The sequence below is a fragment of the Capra hircus genome, chromosome 6, assembly GCF_001704415.2.
Source record: "Capra hircus breed San Clemente chromosome 6, ASM170441v1, whole genome shotgun sequence".
In the NCBI taxonomy this organism is placed as follows: domain Eukaryota; kingdom Metazoa; phylum Chordata; class Mammalia; order Artiodactyla; family Bovidae; genus Capra; species Capra hircus.
Genome location: NC_030813.1, coordinates 26,918,975 through 26,935,413, shown reverse-complemented (window position 1 = coordinate 26,935,413; position 16,439 = coordinate 26,918,975). Strand labels below are relative to the sequence as shown.

The 16,439-nt window shown below is 36.4% G+C and overlaps 1 protein-coding gene across 1 annotated transcript in view; it reads right to left on the bottom strand.

Moving 5' to 3' along the window:
- The window catches only part of STPG2 (sperm tail PG-rich repeat containing 2), a 353,179-nt gene that overhangs the window by 290,396 nt on the left and 46,344 nt on the right, over positions 1–16,439 (bottom strand). The window lies entirely within an intron of this gene.

Below are 16,439 nucleotides of genomic sequence, written 5' to 3'. Positions count from 1 at the left end.
AAAAGTATACTCTCTAGGAGCAGACAGTAGAAAGCCATTAATGTGAGAGAAGGGTTGCAGAAATTTTCATTTGGCTTCTATGATATGAGGACAGAACTGAAACCTTTCACTTTCCTAGGACAATCCTCTAATGATGCACAGAAATCCCAAGTCATTACAAACTACATTTTTCCAAGACAAATCGCTGACTCTGTAAATTTCGAATTATTTGCATTCCCGAGAGACCCAGAAACTCTTAAGTGTCTTCCAATTACTTACTGAAGGGGATGGGATGTATCATGGCTCAGAGATTTTACACACAGAGATGTATACAGGTATAAGAGCATGTGTAATGGGCTATCAACAAAGGAGGCCCATTACAAGTGAAATGACAGAGTTGGAAACATTGGAAAACAGGCTGGTGAGTTTGTGCTTTTGAAAAAAGGTGAAGTGCAAGTTCAGTGGAGTAATATGTAATCTAGCCTTTAAGACATTATGTTCATCTTTAAAACACACTGCCAACTGTGCACAAATACGGGCATCAACATGTTCACACTATTTGTGTTCTGCTCTCTTTGCCTGAACCATCTCTTAATATTTTACCAACCTAAGATTGACCTTTCCAGATTCTGAGCTGTTCCCTCACTTTCCTACCTATAATCTAACCCCATTCTTTAGACCTAACAATCAGCTACCTTTGAATTTTCCCTGTCTTCCTTATCTACATTTTAGATGCTTCCTTGACCACATTTATATCTTTGCCTTGGCTCTCAAGGCTGTTGCCCTCTACTAGGTCCCCTTAGCTCTGAGAAAGTTAAAATGTTAGTCACTCAGTTGTGTCTAACTCTTTGCAACCCCACGAACTATAACCCACCAGGCTCCTCTGTCCATGGAATTCTCCAGGCAAGAATACTGGAGTGGGTTGCCATTCCCTTCTCCAGGGCATCTTCCCAACTCAGGGATCAAAGCCTGGTCTCCTGTATTGCAAGAAGACTTATTTACTGTCTGAGCTACCAGGGAAGCTCTGAGAGCATGACTAAATACCTGGTTGCAAAGTTCTCATATCAGAGAATGTGAGTCTTCTGTGGATTTTAAACCTGGTGACAAGAACTCCTTTTACATAAGTATCTAGGAATACCATAATTTCTTCTTTCTAAATCATTAATAAAAATATACTGATATAAATTTCCCTTTACTTTGAGTAGGTCAAAAAGATTTCTAGTGGAGTTGGATCCTTTTATTCATAGAAGTTCTTGGAAAATATGAACTAATACATTATTATACGAAAAACAGACAAGACTAACAAGTGGAAAAAAGACTGTAGGAAAAAATACTGAAAAGGAAATGCTCATAGCTTATTGAATTTAAATGTCTATCAGATTTATCAATTCACTCATCAAATACACAAAAGGACCATTCCAGGAAGTAGGGGTACATCACAATGAACAACAACAATAAAAAAAATCTGCCTTCTCGCAGTTTACATTCCAATAAACTATATAAATCATATAACTTACACTACAATGCTATTTACTAACAATATAATACACCCATTTTCAATGTAAACTCTTGAGTTTTAAAAGACCAAAACTTCTGTAACCATCACCATAATCAAGGTACAGAATATTTCTATCACCACAAAAGTTTTCATGTACCACATTCCAGATAATTCTTCTACTCCAGGACACAAGCAACAGCTAATTTGTTTTCAGTTAATTTGTCCTTTCTAGAGTTTTATATAAATGAAATCATATAGTATCTTTTTAATATCAGGTTTCTTTTGCTCAGGAGAATAATTCTGAGACTCACCATGAAGTTTTGTGAATAAGTCATTCCACGGTTAGCTCTTTCTATTGCTAAATACTATTATGCTGTATAAATATTCACAATTTATTTTTCCACTCACATACAGATAAACATTGGGTTGCCACCAGCTTGGAGAATATTCACAACAACGAACAAAAACTGCTATGGTTATCACAGAACTCATTTTCCTTTTATAAATACTTTGTTATAGTATAAAGACAAAATAATTTGGGGGAAGGGTAGGTAATGGATCAGATGAATAGAGAAAAAAATTTTAAACTATAAAAACCCAATATATTACTTTTAATAAAGTTTAATGAAGATATATCAGTAGGGTAAAATTCAAAGGCTTCACATGCACTTTGACTTTAAATGTGCTATGTTTTTAGTTTTACAAAAAAATAATATTTGAGTACTAGGTATTTATCACTATAATAAGTACTCTAGTAAGCATACCTCCTTCACTGTTGAAATTAACTCTTACAACAAACTATGAGATAGTCTCTATTTTATAGAAGAGCCTCATAATAGTTGAACAATTTGCCCAATGGCCTACAGCTAACAAACATTAAAACAGAATTCAAACCCAAGTCAGACTTTCACAAAGTCCATACTATAGTTTTTTAGTGTTTTTTACTTTAATGAAAGAAGAATCAGAAAAGACATTTAAAACAAATACTGATGCAAGAAAGAACTCTCCATGTTTTTAACATACTAAGAATAACAAGATTTAGCAAATCAAAAAACCTCAGTCCACAACAAAGATCATCTACTTCATTTTGAAAGCATTTCCCCTAAAGTAAGGAACAGACAAGGGTGCCCACTTTCACCACTACTATTCAACATAGTTTTGAAAGTTTTGCCCATAGCAAACAAGGCAGAAAAAGAAATAAAAGGAGTCCAAATTAGAAAAAAAAGAAGTAAAACTCTCACTGTTTGCAGATGACATGATCCTCTACATAGAAAACCCTAAAGACTCCACCAGAAAATTACTAGAGCTAATCAATCAATATAGTAAAGTTTCAGGATATAAAATCAACACACAGAAATCCCTTGCATTCCTATACACTAATAATGAGAAAATAGAAAGAGAAATTAAGGAAACAGTTCCATTCACCATTGCAACAAAAAGAATAAAATACTTAGGACTATATCTACCTAAAGAAACTAAAGACCTATATATAGAAAACTATAAAACACTGGTGAAAGAAATCAAAGAGGACACTAATAGATGGAGAAATATACCATGTTCATGGATTAGAAGAATCAATATACTGAAAATGAGAATACTACCCAAAGCAATCTATAGATTCAATACAATCCCTATCAAACTACCAATGGTACTTTTCATAGAGCTAGACCAAATAATTTCACAATTTGCATGGAAATACAAAAAACCTCGAATAGCCAAAGCAATCTTGAGAAAGAAGAATGGAACTGGAGGAATCAACCTGCCTGACTTCAGGCTCTACTACAAAGCCACAGTCATCAAGACAGCATGGTACTGGCACAAAGACAGAAATATAGATCAATGGAACAAAAAAGAAAGCCCAGAGATAAATCCACGCACCTATGGACCTTATCTTTGACAAAGGAGGCAAGAATATACAATGGAGAAAAGACAATCTCTTTAACAAGTGGTGCTGGGAAAACTGGGCAACCACTTGTTAAAGAATGAAACTAGAACACTTTCTAACACCATACACAAAAATAAACTCAAAATCAATTAAAGATCTAAACATAAGACCAGAAACTATAAAACTCCTAGAGAAGAACATAGGCAAAACACTCTCCAACATAAATCACATCAGGATCCTCTATGACCCACCTCCCACAATATTGGAAATAAAAGCAAAAATAAACAAATGGGATCTAATTAAAATTAAAAGCTTCTGCACAACAAAAGAAACTATAAGCAAGGTGAAAAGCCAGCCTTCAGAATGGGAAAAAATAATAGCAAATGAAGCAACTGACAAACAACTAATCTCAAAAATATACAAGCAACTCCTGCAGCTCAATTCCAGAAAACTAAACGACCCAATCAAAAAGTGGATGAAAGAACTAAACAGACATTTCTCCAAAGAAGACATACAGATAGCTAACAAACACATGACAAGATGCTCAACATCACTCATTATCAGAGAAATGCAAATCAAAAGCACAATGAGGTGCCATTTCATGCCAGTCAGAATGGCTGCAATCCAAACTACAAGCAATAAATGCTGGAGAGGGTGTGGAGAAAAGGGAACCCTCTTACACTGTTGGTGGGAATGCAAACTAGTACAGCCACTATGGAGACCAGTGTGGAGATTCCTTAAAAAACTGGAAATAGAACTGCCATACAACTCAGCAATCCCACTGCTGGGCATACACATGGAGGAAACCAGAATTGAAAGAGACACGTGTATCCTAATGTTCATTGCAGCACTGTTTATAATAGCCAGGACATGTAAGCAACCTAGATGTCCATCAGCAGATGAATGGATAAGAAAGCTGTGGTACATATACACAATGGAGTATTACTCAGCCATTAAAAAGAATACATTTGAATCAGTTCTAGTGAGGTGGATGAAACTAGAGCCTATTATACAGAGTGAAGTAAGCCAGAAAGAAAAACACCAATACAGTATACTAACACATATATATGGAATTTAGAAAGATGGTAACGATAACCCTGTATGCAAGACAGCAAAAGAGACACAGATGTGTAGAACAGTCTTTTGGACTCTGTGGGAGAGGGAGAGGGTGGGATGATTTGGGAGAATTGCATTGAAACAAGTATAATATCATATATGAAACGAATTGCCAGTCCAGGTTCGATGCATGATACAGGATGCTTGGGGATGGTGCACTGGGATGACCCAGAGAGATGGTATGGGAGGGAGGTGGGAGAAGGGTTCAGGATGGGGAACACGTGTACACCCGTGGTGGATTCATGTTGATGTATGGTAAAATCAATACGATATTGTAAAGTAATTAGCCTCCAATTAATATAAATAAATTTTTATTAAAAAATAAATTAAAAATAATAATAAATAAAAGAACCCAAAAAAACAGGTTCTACATCACTATTCAAACTTTTACTACCTGGAAACAAATATTTAAATAATGACATGCCAAATATCTTATTCCAAATTCAATACTTAAATAGGAAATTATTATGAATCTGAAGATGCATGCCGGCAAAAAAGTGCCCTGCACAAATGTAGGCTGACAGTGCAGAGCAGTCTGCCTTCTATCTCAGCTCTTATCCTAATGTGATCACTACTGCTTGGTTTAGAGCACCTTACTGTACTCAGCACATTCCCACTCCCTCCCACCCTCCCCATGCTCCCCAAGCTTAGCATTTAACTGGTCCCAGACTGTGCTTTTGCCAAGTAACTAAGGATACAATCAACCCAAAAAATTTAGATACTTTTAGTACCTATAACTTACTATTATACTATTTATTTACAATACAGAATAGGCTTTTGCAAATTAAAAAGTAATATTTGATATAGAACAATATTATTGTCTACTGCACACAAACATATCAATGTCCTCAATAAATGCTTTCTTTTTTTTCCTTAATTAGGTACCTGGTGTTTTAAATACCTTGCTGAAATTCTTGTGTGACTGTTATATAGCTGTTTAAGAGTGTTTGGGGAAATTGATGTACAATTTTGCCGAGTTGATTGTATTATTTTTTGTCGCATAAAATAACAAAACACAGGTTCCTGCTACCCAAGTATTTGCTCCAATATGTTTTTAGGAACAGATTAGATTTGAAAGGGGCAGTCTGTAAAATATACAACTATCAGAATAAACAACCTGAAAAACTTTTCTACGTCTTCCTGCGTAAGAATGACTATTACAATTTATGTGGAATCTGGACATTCCAGCTTGCATTTAAGCCCTCCATTATTTCCATCTTTAGAGCTCTCTCAGTACTCACTGAAACAATCTCACTTAGACTAGTCTGCCAGCTAAACAAATGTTATGTTTTCTATTTCTACTCAAAATGTCCTCGTCTGCTTACTCTCCATCGATCTGTTCTCCAGAATTTCCTTTAAGAGATAGTTTACCATGATTTCTTTCCTTCATTCAATAATTCTTTTAATCTACAATATGCTAGAGATTTAAATTCAATAAGATGTAATCCCTCAAGAATGGCATGGTTTCGCAGAAACAGACAATTATCATACAGTACGATAAATGCCACGATTAAGGTATGCATAGATAACTAGGAGAATAATCTCACTGATAACTGGGAGTCAGCTGCATGAAGAGAAAGGGAGCACTGCAGGGAAAAGACTAGTTATGCAGAGGGAGAGAGGTAGGGGCTGAGGGGGCAGTTCAATATGACCAAAGTCCTGAATGCATGTAGAAAAATTATGGTATGTGCAGTTGGAGTAGTAAAGGGTCAGACTGTAACACTTTGCATATCAAGATAAGAAGTATTAAGGCCCATCTCACTCCGTACATCCCTGGAGAAGGAAATGGCACCCAACTCGAGTATTCTTGCTTGGAAAATCCCATAAACAAAGGAGCCTGGTGGGCTACACTCCATGGGGTCACAAAAGAGTCAGACATGACTTAGTGACTACATAACAACACTCTGTATATCCCCATATTTCACACACACCCTGTTTTCAGCCTTCATAGATTAATGTCATTCATTCATTCAGCAAATGTTAGAGGGAATACCATATATTTTTCTCTAATTGTTTCTTCTACATAACTTGTGTCTCCAAAGGCAAATAAAAAATAAACTTTTTTCTTAACCTTCCGAAGTCCTAAGGCAACTAGTGTAATGCTAAGCATACAATACTCACTTCTATAAATGCTTCTGGAATTAAAATATTAATAACCTAATTATTATCAGGTTATTTAAAATCATTAACCTAGCTTTTCTCTTGGAAATACTCCTAAATTAACAAAAAGTAAATAGCCTATGCAGATAATTATAGTGTCTTTCCTTTAGGGAACAAAAAAAAAAAAAAAACCTGGATAAAAGCTTATCTCTGCCTTTCATTTTAGACACATTCACAGGATCCTATTTTTTCCCATAGATCCATTCTTCAATCCACCACCAGCCTGCTATCTTCAACCCAGTCCATCAGAAATGCTTTACTGAACCAACCACTGATCTTAAAATTCTGCAAAGTTCAGGTGACCATTTTCAGTTCTTATTTTTTTAACTTATCCAAAGTACATAAGACAGGTGGCAGCTACTTTCTTGAAACACAGTCCTCATCTGGCTCCTGTGAGATCACTCCTCCCTATTTTGTCCCTACCATTTTGAATCCTCCTAGTTCCTTTCTGAAATCCCTTTTCCTCCATTTATCCATTAAATACTATCAATCAATCCTCACCTTTTATGGATTATATAACTAACCCAAAGACTAATTCCTAAATCTCCAGTCCAAATTTTTCTCAATTTTCTACTATCTTTAAAACATTTCGACATATCTAACAAATAGATGCATAAAAGAATGTGATCCCCCAGTATTATGTACACACACACACACACATACACACAGTGTAGTAAGCTTTCTTTCTATATTTTCTCTCTGTACAACACCATTTATCCAGTATTTTAAATGAGAAATCTATGTCATCCTCAACTCTGCCAGTCATCTTCCCATATCAAATTAACCACCAGATAAAAATCAGTGCCATCCACACAGCCATCCACTATGTGAATCACTACGTATCACTTCATGACTTCTCCTGTCCTCCCTTTCCCCACATTCCATCCATTTGATTCACAGCTTACTGCCCTATTTTCCTGAAATTAAAAAACTGTTCATGAATCTTCCATTTAAAATATTTACTAGTTCATGATCACCCAGATAAACTGCTTTGCTTGAAACTTCATGGCTCTGCACATCCTCTTTGCCTATAATGTTCTACCCCATTTGACAAACACCTACTTATTACTCAAAACACAAACACACTTTAGAATTCTTTCCTGACTTGTGTCATTCCCCAAGCAGAATCAATGACTTTCTCTTCTGAAGTCTCACTGTACCTTATTTTGATATCATTTTATAATTCTTTATGTATTTGTATCATCCATCGATGTGTAAGTCCTTTGATTCAGAAAACTTTGTAATATTCATCATCTTTCTAGCCACAGCATGGTATTATCAAATGCCAAACACTGTATTAAGCAGTGTGTGTGTGTGTGTGTGTGTGTGTGTGTGATCACATTTCACTGAATTTTCACAATGACATCTTTATGTATATTATTATTTATACTTTAGAGATTTAGAAGGAAAAGTATATAGGCTTAGAATGGCAAAGTAAGTTGCCCAAGCTCACACTACTAGTTGTAATGGAGCAAGAAATTGCAGTGTGATTTTAAAACCTGAACTCTTTACCACTAAAATACAAATAAATCTAAGAATGCTTTATTTATTTTACATGGTTCTTACATTTTTACCACAAATATGACTTCGGTATATTTAAAATGCACTAATAATAAAACTATTATATAGTTACAGAAAGATGCTCTTTTAAAAGATACTGAACCACTGTTTAAGCAATAAAAAAAAAAAAAGTTTCCAACTTCAACTTCACTGCTTTTCTCACACAATTTTCTCAATTCATATTTTAATGATTCTATCTTTTCCTCCAACCTTTCTTGATCTCTCTTTTTTCTCTTTGAAATCCATAACTTAAAACTTAGAAAAGATATCTTAAAAAATAAGAAAAGTGATCGCTCAGATTTCTATATACAATAACCATAATTCAAACAATTAATTTGTGTTTCGGGAGAAAATAATTTTCTGCAAATCTTCCTAAATGTTTGTTTATCCTCAAAGTTCATTTCTTTCAAGGTAACCACTACATACTGCTAGCTGCAATAAATTACCAAGTATCTGTTATAATGCCCACCAATCAGGACGTTTAATAAATATTAAAGGCTAGCAATGAAAAATAAAAAGGTGAAATTTTGGGTCAGAAATATTGGAACCATTCACCCTAAAAGAAAATCATTAGAATTATTCTAATGATGGACTTCAAAAATAGTCACAAAAGGCTATATACTATTTCTGCCGCTTATGTCGTTATTAATCTTTTTAGCATATTTTTACTTATTTCAAACTACAACTTTCTACTTGAAGATTTCTACTTAATATCTTAGGTATATGTTTCTACCTAATATTTACTTCAGACAAGTACATTATTTTTAGGTATATTCTAATCTATAGGAAAACCAAGTTTATAAATTACAACTTTAAGATAACTTTAAAATTCTAACAGTTTTCATAAATTTATATATTGATAGATAAATGAAATGAAAAATCTATAACTCAGTCTGCAACTAGAATTTAAATAACATTTTTAAATATATGGTTCCAAGTTATTTTCTATCTGGCAGAAATTCCAAACAAATAAAACTTCCAATTTAGGTCTGCTCAGGATAACTACAAGGCAAATTTTCATACCACATAATTTTTAACCATTTATTTTAATGAATATGGGAAATTTACAAATAAATAAGGTTTTCTGTCAATAAAGACTCAAACTATTGGCGCCACCTAGTGAAATTTTGAAAAAAGAAATGGCAACCCATTCCAGTATTCTTGCCTGGAAAATCCCATGGACAGAGGAGCCTAGTAGGCTATAGTCCATGGTGTTGCAAAGAGTCGGACATGACTGAATGACTTCACTTTCAGTGAAATTTTACTCAGATTTTTAACTGATCAAGAGCTATTTACAGCAATTTCTTAAGTCTTTTATTACCAAATCAAAGAGTCTCAATAGAAATAACAAGTATTTATATATATTAAAGACTTCGTTAATATTAAAGAGAATACTAACAAGAATTTTCATTGCCAAAGGCAAGACATATTCCTGTGGAAAACATTCAGGTTGAATAAAAGTTAATATTTGGATTTCTTTTCTTTCCTCATGTATATATCAGCTATATTGAGATATAATTTTGTACATTATATCTTATATAATTTATCCATTAAAATGTACAACTCGGGTGTTTTTAGGGTATTCACAGAATTACAAAACCATTAGAGATATATTTGTATTTCTTAACAGAATTTATCAATAGAGTCAAATGCCAGAATAAATTCAAAAGATATATTGTAATAATATTGTGCATACAACAGAATTAAATAGATTCCAAGTATACAATAAACAAAAATCACAATCATTCATATTATCATATTTATATTCAAGTTATGAATATTCATGTTTATATTCATATTATTGGGTTTCCATGGTAAAGAATCCCCCTACCAATGCAGGAGATGGGGGTTCGATCACTGGGTCAAGAAGACCCCTTGCAAAAGGAAATGGCAACCCACTCTAGTATTCTTACCTGGGAAATCCCATGGACAGAGGAGCCTGGAGGGCTACAGTCTATGGGGTCACAAAAGAGTCTGACATGACTTAGCAACCAAACAACAACAATTCATATTATTATATCTTGTATTTTGCTGTACCATCAGAAAATATTTACATCCAAAGACATTAAAGCATTTACTTGCCTAATTAGTTTATTGCTTTAAAATTTATGTCTAAGGCAATATTATACATGGAAAGCAAGAGAAAACCTTAGAATTCTTTCTCTAAATTCATATTTTAAAATAAAACTGTATATTTTTCAAATTTGTAATCATTCATTCAAAAAACATTATGTATCTTACTCCACTAACTATAGGAATACAAAAAAAAAAAAAAAAGAAAGTACAATGAAAGATTCCTGTTCTTTAAGAATAATGGTTTAATTGGGGACATAGATACATTTTTTTAAAAGATTTCATATTCTTGTATATGTTATTCAAATTAATCATAAGTTAAGAGAAAAACAAATCAAATTTATAGAACTCCTAAAAGTCAGTAACAAAAAGACAATAAAAATTTTAAATGGGCCAAGTCTAGTTAGAAATTTCTCTAAGGAAGATATACAAGTGACCAGTAAGTGTATGAAAAGATACTCAATATCATTAACGTTTCAGTCAGTTCAGTCCTTCAGTCGTGTACAGCTCTTTGCAACCCCATGAATCGCAGCATGCCAGGCCTCCCTGTCCATCACCATTAATGTTTAGGAAATGTAAATATATCACTTCACACCCAGTAGGATGGCCATAATCAAAAAGAAAAACTATAGCAAGTGCTGCAATGGTGGAAAGAAATTAGAACCTTCATATTTTAGTGGTCACAATATAAAATAGTGCACCTGTTTGTACCACAAAAAGTTAGAATTACAGTATTACACAGAAATTCTACACCTATCCAAGAGAATTGAAAACATATGTCCATAAAAGTCTCATACACAAATGTTCATGGCTTTATTCTTATGCTTTCACTTAGCATATTGCTATACTTACTACTTTTCTTCTTAGCCAAAAAGCGATTATGACCCAAATGTGTGTCGACTAATGAATGGATAAACAAAATGTGGTATATCCATACAATGTAATATTATTCAGCCATGAAAAGAAATAAAACATTGATACATGCTACACCCTATGCCAAATGAAAGAAGTTAATAAAGGACAAATGTGTATGATTCCATACATATGAAATGTTCAGAGAAACAAATCTACAGAGCCAGAAAATAAATTATTGATTGCCTAGAGCTAAGAGGATTGGAGGGGGATGGAAATGACCACTTATTGGGGTGAATTAAAATATTCTAGAATTGACTGTGGTGACAGTTGTACAACTCTGAAAACATACTAAACCATGAAATTATATACTTTCAATAATTATATTACACTTAATTATATCTGAATAAAGCTATTTTTTCCAACAAAGCAAACCTCTAAATTAAAAAGAAGTCAGTTTTGAGGTTGGGGCAAGGTAGTGGAGTACAAAGATCTTGAGCTTACCTCCTCTCATGAGAACACCAAAATCACAACTATCTTCAGAACAACCATCAAGGAAAAAGCCTGGAAAGATCTTCCACAACTAATGTTAGAAAGAAGGAACCACGAGACAAGGTGGACTCCAGGGAAAAAGTGGTAATTTTGTAAGTGCCTGAGCCAGAGCTTCCTGCTAGTCCTGGAAAGCCTCCCATGGAGCTAGGAGGTGGGTATGGCTCACATGGAGAACAAAAACACTGGTGGTAGCCGTACTTAGGAACATTCTACTGTAGTAACAATGTTGTTGGTGGCTGCCATCTTAGCTCATTTGTGCCAAGACTTGGCCACACCCAGTAGCCTGTAGGTGGTATAGGGACATTTCAGGCCAAATAACTAATTGAGCAGGAACACAACTTCACTAATCACCAGACAGGCTGTCTAAAGACTTCTCGAGCCCGTAATCACCTCTAAACAGGCCTCCAGATACTGCCCTGCCCACCAGAGGGTTAAGATCAGCTTAATCCACCAGTGAGCAGGCACTGGCCCTTCCCTGTGGGAAGCCTGCAGTAGCCTCTAGACAAGCTTCATGCAAACACCATATACAAAATAACTATGATCTCACAGCTTGCAGATCCACCCCACTACAGCAGGCCAGATCTTACCCTGGGACCGGGTGGGCCCTGGCCCTACCCACTAGCAGGCCAATACAAGCTTCAAGACACTCCAGATCCCACACCAAACTGTGTGAAGAACCCCCCACAAATAGTCTGAAACAAGCTCTGAGATCCCTGGGCCCTACCGCCAGACTCCAGGAACACTTCTGCCTGCCAAGAGTCTGGCACTAACCCCAGGAAGAGGCATCACCCACCAGTGGGCAGGCAACAGTCCCAAAGTCTTCAGGACCCTACACTGCCCACCACTGAGGCAGTACTAGCCCCAGGGTCCCCTAGGGTCCTGAATCTAACCACCTGGTGACCAGACTCCACTAAACAACAGCCAGTAGCTCACACACAAGGTGGGGCGTGGCAACCCACTGGACGAGGAGCCAGCAAAGCCCACCCAAACACTTACAAATAAGGACACACCAGCCCTCATATGAGGAACCCCTCCAGCATATAGCTTGGGTGATAAGAGGAGAGTGCACTGCTAAGACACAAAGGGTATCCCCTACGGAAGGTGACTTCTACAAGGTTGAGAAACATAACTAGTGTACATAAAAATACATAAAATAAAATTGAAAAACGAATACATAAAAATAAAATTGCAACCTGGACAAAATGAGCCAGTGATGAATATGTTCCAGACAAAGGAATAAGATAAAATTCCAGAAGAAGAACTAAGTAAAGTGGAAACAGGCAATCTACCAAGAAAGACTCCAGAGTAATGATTCTAGAGATGACCAAAGAATTTGAGAAAATAGGTACACAGTGTTTAACGAAGAGTTGGAAAATAAAAGAGCAATCAAACAGAGATGAATGAAGAACACGATAACTAAAATGAAAAATACACCAAAAGGAATTAAGAGGAGACTAAACGATACAGAGCAATGGACCAGACAGAATAAGAGAAATCACTGCCACTGAAAAGGAGAAAGAACAAAAGAATGAAAAGAAATGAGGGCAGTTTAAAAGGCCTCTGGGACAACATCAAACACATTAATATTTGCATTACAGGGGTCCTAGAAGAATGAGAGAGACAGAAAGGGCCTGAGAAACTACTGAAGACATAATAACTGAAAACTTCCCTAACCTGGGAAAGAAAACAGACATCAAAGTCCGAGAAGCACCAAGAGTCCCATACAGGATTAACTCAAAGAGGAACAGGCCAAGGTAGATTGCAATTAAAATGGCAAAAATTAAGGATAAAGAGAAAATATTTAAAGCAATAATGTCAGCCACAAAGCAAGCCTTGGTAAATTTAAGAAAACTGAAATCATTTCAGGCATCTTTTGTGATCACAACACCATGAGATTAGAAATCAACTATAAGAAAAAAAGTGTGAAGAGCACAAACAGTATGTTATGAGTCACCAATGGATCACTGAAGAGATTAAAGAGGAAATTTTTTAAAATACCTAGGAGAAGGAAACGGCAACCCACTCCAGTGTTCTTGCCTGGAGAATCCCAGGGACGGGGGAGCCTAGTGGGCTGCCATCTATGGGTCACACAGAGTCGGGCACGACTGAAGCGACTTAGCAGCAGCAGCAGCAGCAGAGACAAATGAAAATGAAGATAACGACAATCCAAAACCAATGGGATACAGTCAAAGCAGGTCTAACAGGGAAGCTTACAGTGATACCAGCTAACTTAGAAAACAAGAAAAATCTCAAATAAACAATACCAAAAGAAACAAGAACAAAATACAAAGTTAGTAGAAGCCAGCTGATGGAACTGCCTCTATTTCATGTTACTATGCCTCCCTTGGAGAAGGACCTGCCACAGCCTCCACTACTCACCCCGCAGGGCTGGATCCAGCACCCACCATGCGCAGCCAAGACCCTGGCTCTGTGCGGGCTCGTCTCAGACACGGCCACCACTGCAGCAGGGATGTGCCTATACCAGACCAGCTCCAAGAGAACTCCCACTCCCTTTCTGATGTGATTTTCTTCTTCTTTTGTCTTATTAATTGAACTTTTACTTTAGATAAAGTATTCTGTATGTCTTTCATAACTTAGCTATGGACTGAGGGATGGGATCATGCAGGCAAAATGCCTTCTACAATTTTCTACGTGACCATCCTTAGTTTTGAAGCTCCTTGAGGCCTCCGTAGCTTCTTCATTGTACTGCAGAGCTTTCCCAGATCTATTTTCATCAGGATATAGCTGTTTATTGAGTGTTACTATTCTATGGGGAAAGAAGAATGTTGGGACTCTGAGTTCACCATCTTGCTGATGTCATTGCCAGAAAATATTTTATGTTTAAAAAACTTGTTTCCTGACTTCCAGTCTCCAGTCCCACATGTAAAAGAACCTTTCATGTTGACACTCTTCCCTGACAACAAGTAAAACCCTGAACAGCATGAAAAATCAAACTCTTCTTGAATCCATGAGAGCGCAGAGAACACAGGGCGAAACGGCTGCCCCCTAGACAGGAGAGACAGACAAGCCAACACAAGAAGCCACAGCTCACCAGGGCAGAGACTTACACGCAGAGACCGCTGTGGGAACCACTGCCGAGGCAGGAAGACCTGAACTCTGTTTGATGCATTGCTGGAGGCTCCACCCAGACAAGTCCGAAAGTTAAAAACTCCAGGCTCTCAGTCATAGAGGAGGACCTCACAATTTTCATCTACTCCAGGAGCTCAACTTAGATTCTCACAGTAAATACTGGAGCAAAATCCCCTTAAGTTTCTGGCAGAGACAGAGGGAAAGGAATCATTTTGAAGTATACCAGAACACTCTGTTTATCTTAACAAAGCCTGCTCTCAGGAGAATATCATTAGCCACAGTCTAAACTGCTGTATTATTATTCACATCTAGTAAACTTGGTGTAAGAAAAAAAACCCAGTCTTGCCTTCCACGCAAAATAAAGAAAATACCCAACTCCAGGCCCCACTAGCCACTCTATTCCAGCTAAGGAGAGAGAAAAACACTGAGAAACATTTGTGAAGTTCACAGTCCAGAGACACGGGCTCACTAAAAGACTAAGAGCTAGTCATAGGATTGTAGAACACTCCTCCTTCCCCAGACCACATTACGAAAGGCATATTTTCATCAGTTTCTTTACCTGATAAATCATGTCAAGTGCTAGAGATTTAATGCTTTTGTCCCTGAAAGATACACATTTAAACCTATTCCCCCAATGTGACGGTACTTGAAGGCAGTGCCTCTGGGAAGTGATTCACGCATAAGGGTAGAGCTCTCATGAATGAAATTTGTGCCTTTACTTAAAAAAAAAATAAATCCCAGACAGTTCCCTTGCTCCTGCCACTATGCAAAAACACAACAAAAAGATGTCTGTGAGTAGGACACAGACCCTCCATAGGCAATGAATTTGCTGGCACCTTCATCTTAGACTTCTCAGCCGCACGGAACTATAAGAACTACATTTGTGTTGCCTATAAGACACCCAGTCTATGACATTCTTTTATAGCAACTCAAGCTGACTAATACATTCAGTTATCAAGAAAAAATTACACCAAATATTAGAAAGCAAAAACTCCTTTAGAAGAGGTAGTAAGCAACACAACTGGGAACCAGGCACAGCAGAGATGGTGAAATCAATCAGATTGGGAATTTTAAATATGTATGATTAATAAGCTAATTTATCTATTACAGGAAAAAATGACAGAATATATGGACAAGTAAGCAATGGAAGAAGGGAGATAAAATCCTAAAAGAAAAAGGAAAATTTTAAAATAAATGTTAGAGACCAGAAACAAGAACACAAGTGAAAAATGCCTTTGCAGGTTTATCAGGAAACTGGAGAAAACTGAAAAAACAATCTCTAGCCTTGAGGATATATCAATAGAAATCTCCAAAACTAAGTAGCAACGAGAACAAAAACTGGAAAAAAAATCAAAACAGACTATCCAAACACTGGGAGACACCTCCAAAGGTTTAATATACGTATAATGGTAGTACTGGGCTTTCCAGCTGACTCAGTGGTAAAGAATCCATCTGCCAAACTGGGTGCAATTCCTGGGTCAGGAAGATCCCACTGGAGAAGGAAATGGCAACCCACTCAAGTAATCTTGCCTGGAGAATTCCATGGACAGAGGAGCCTGGTGGGCTACAGTCCATGGGATTGCAAAAGAGTCAGACATGTCTTAGTGACTAAACAATAACAACAACTGGTAACACTAGAAGAAGAAGAAGAAGAAAGAAAAAGGAACAGAAGAA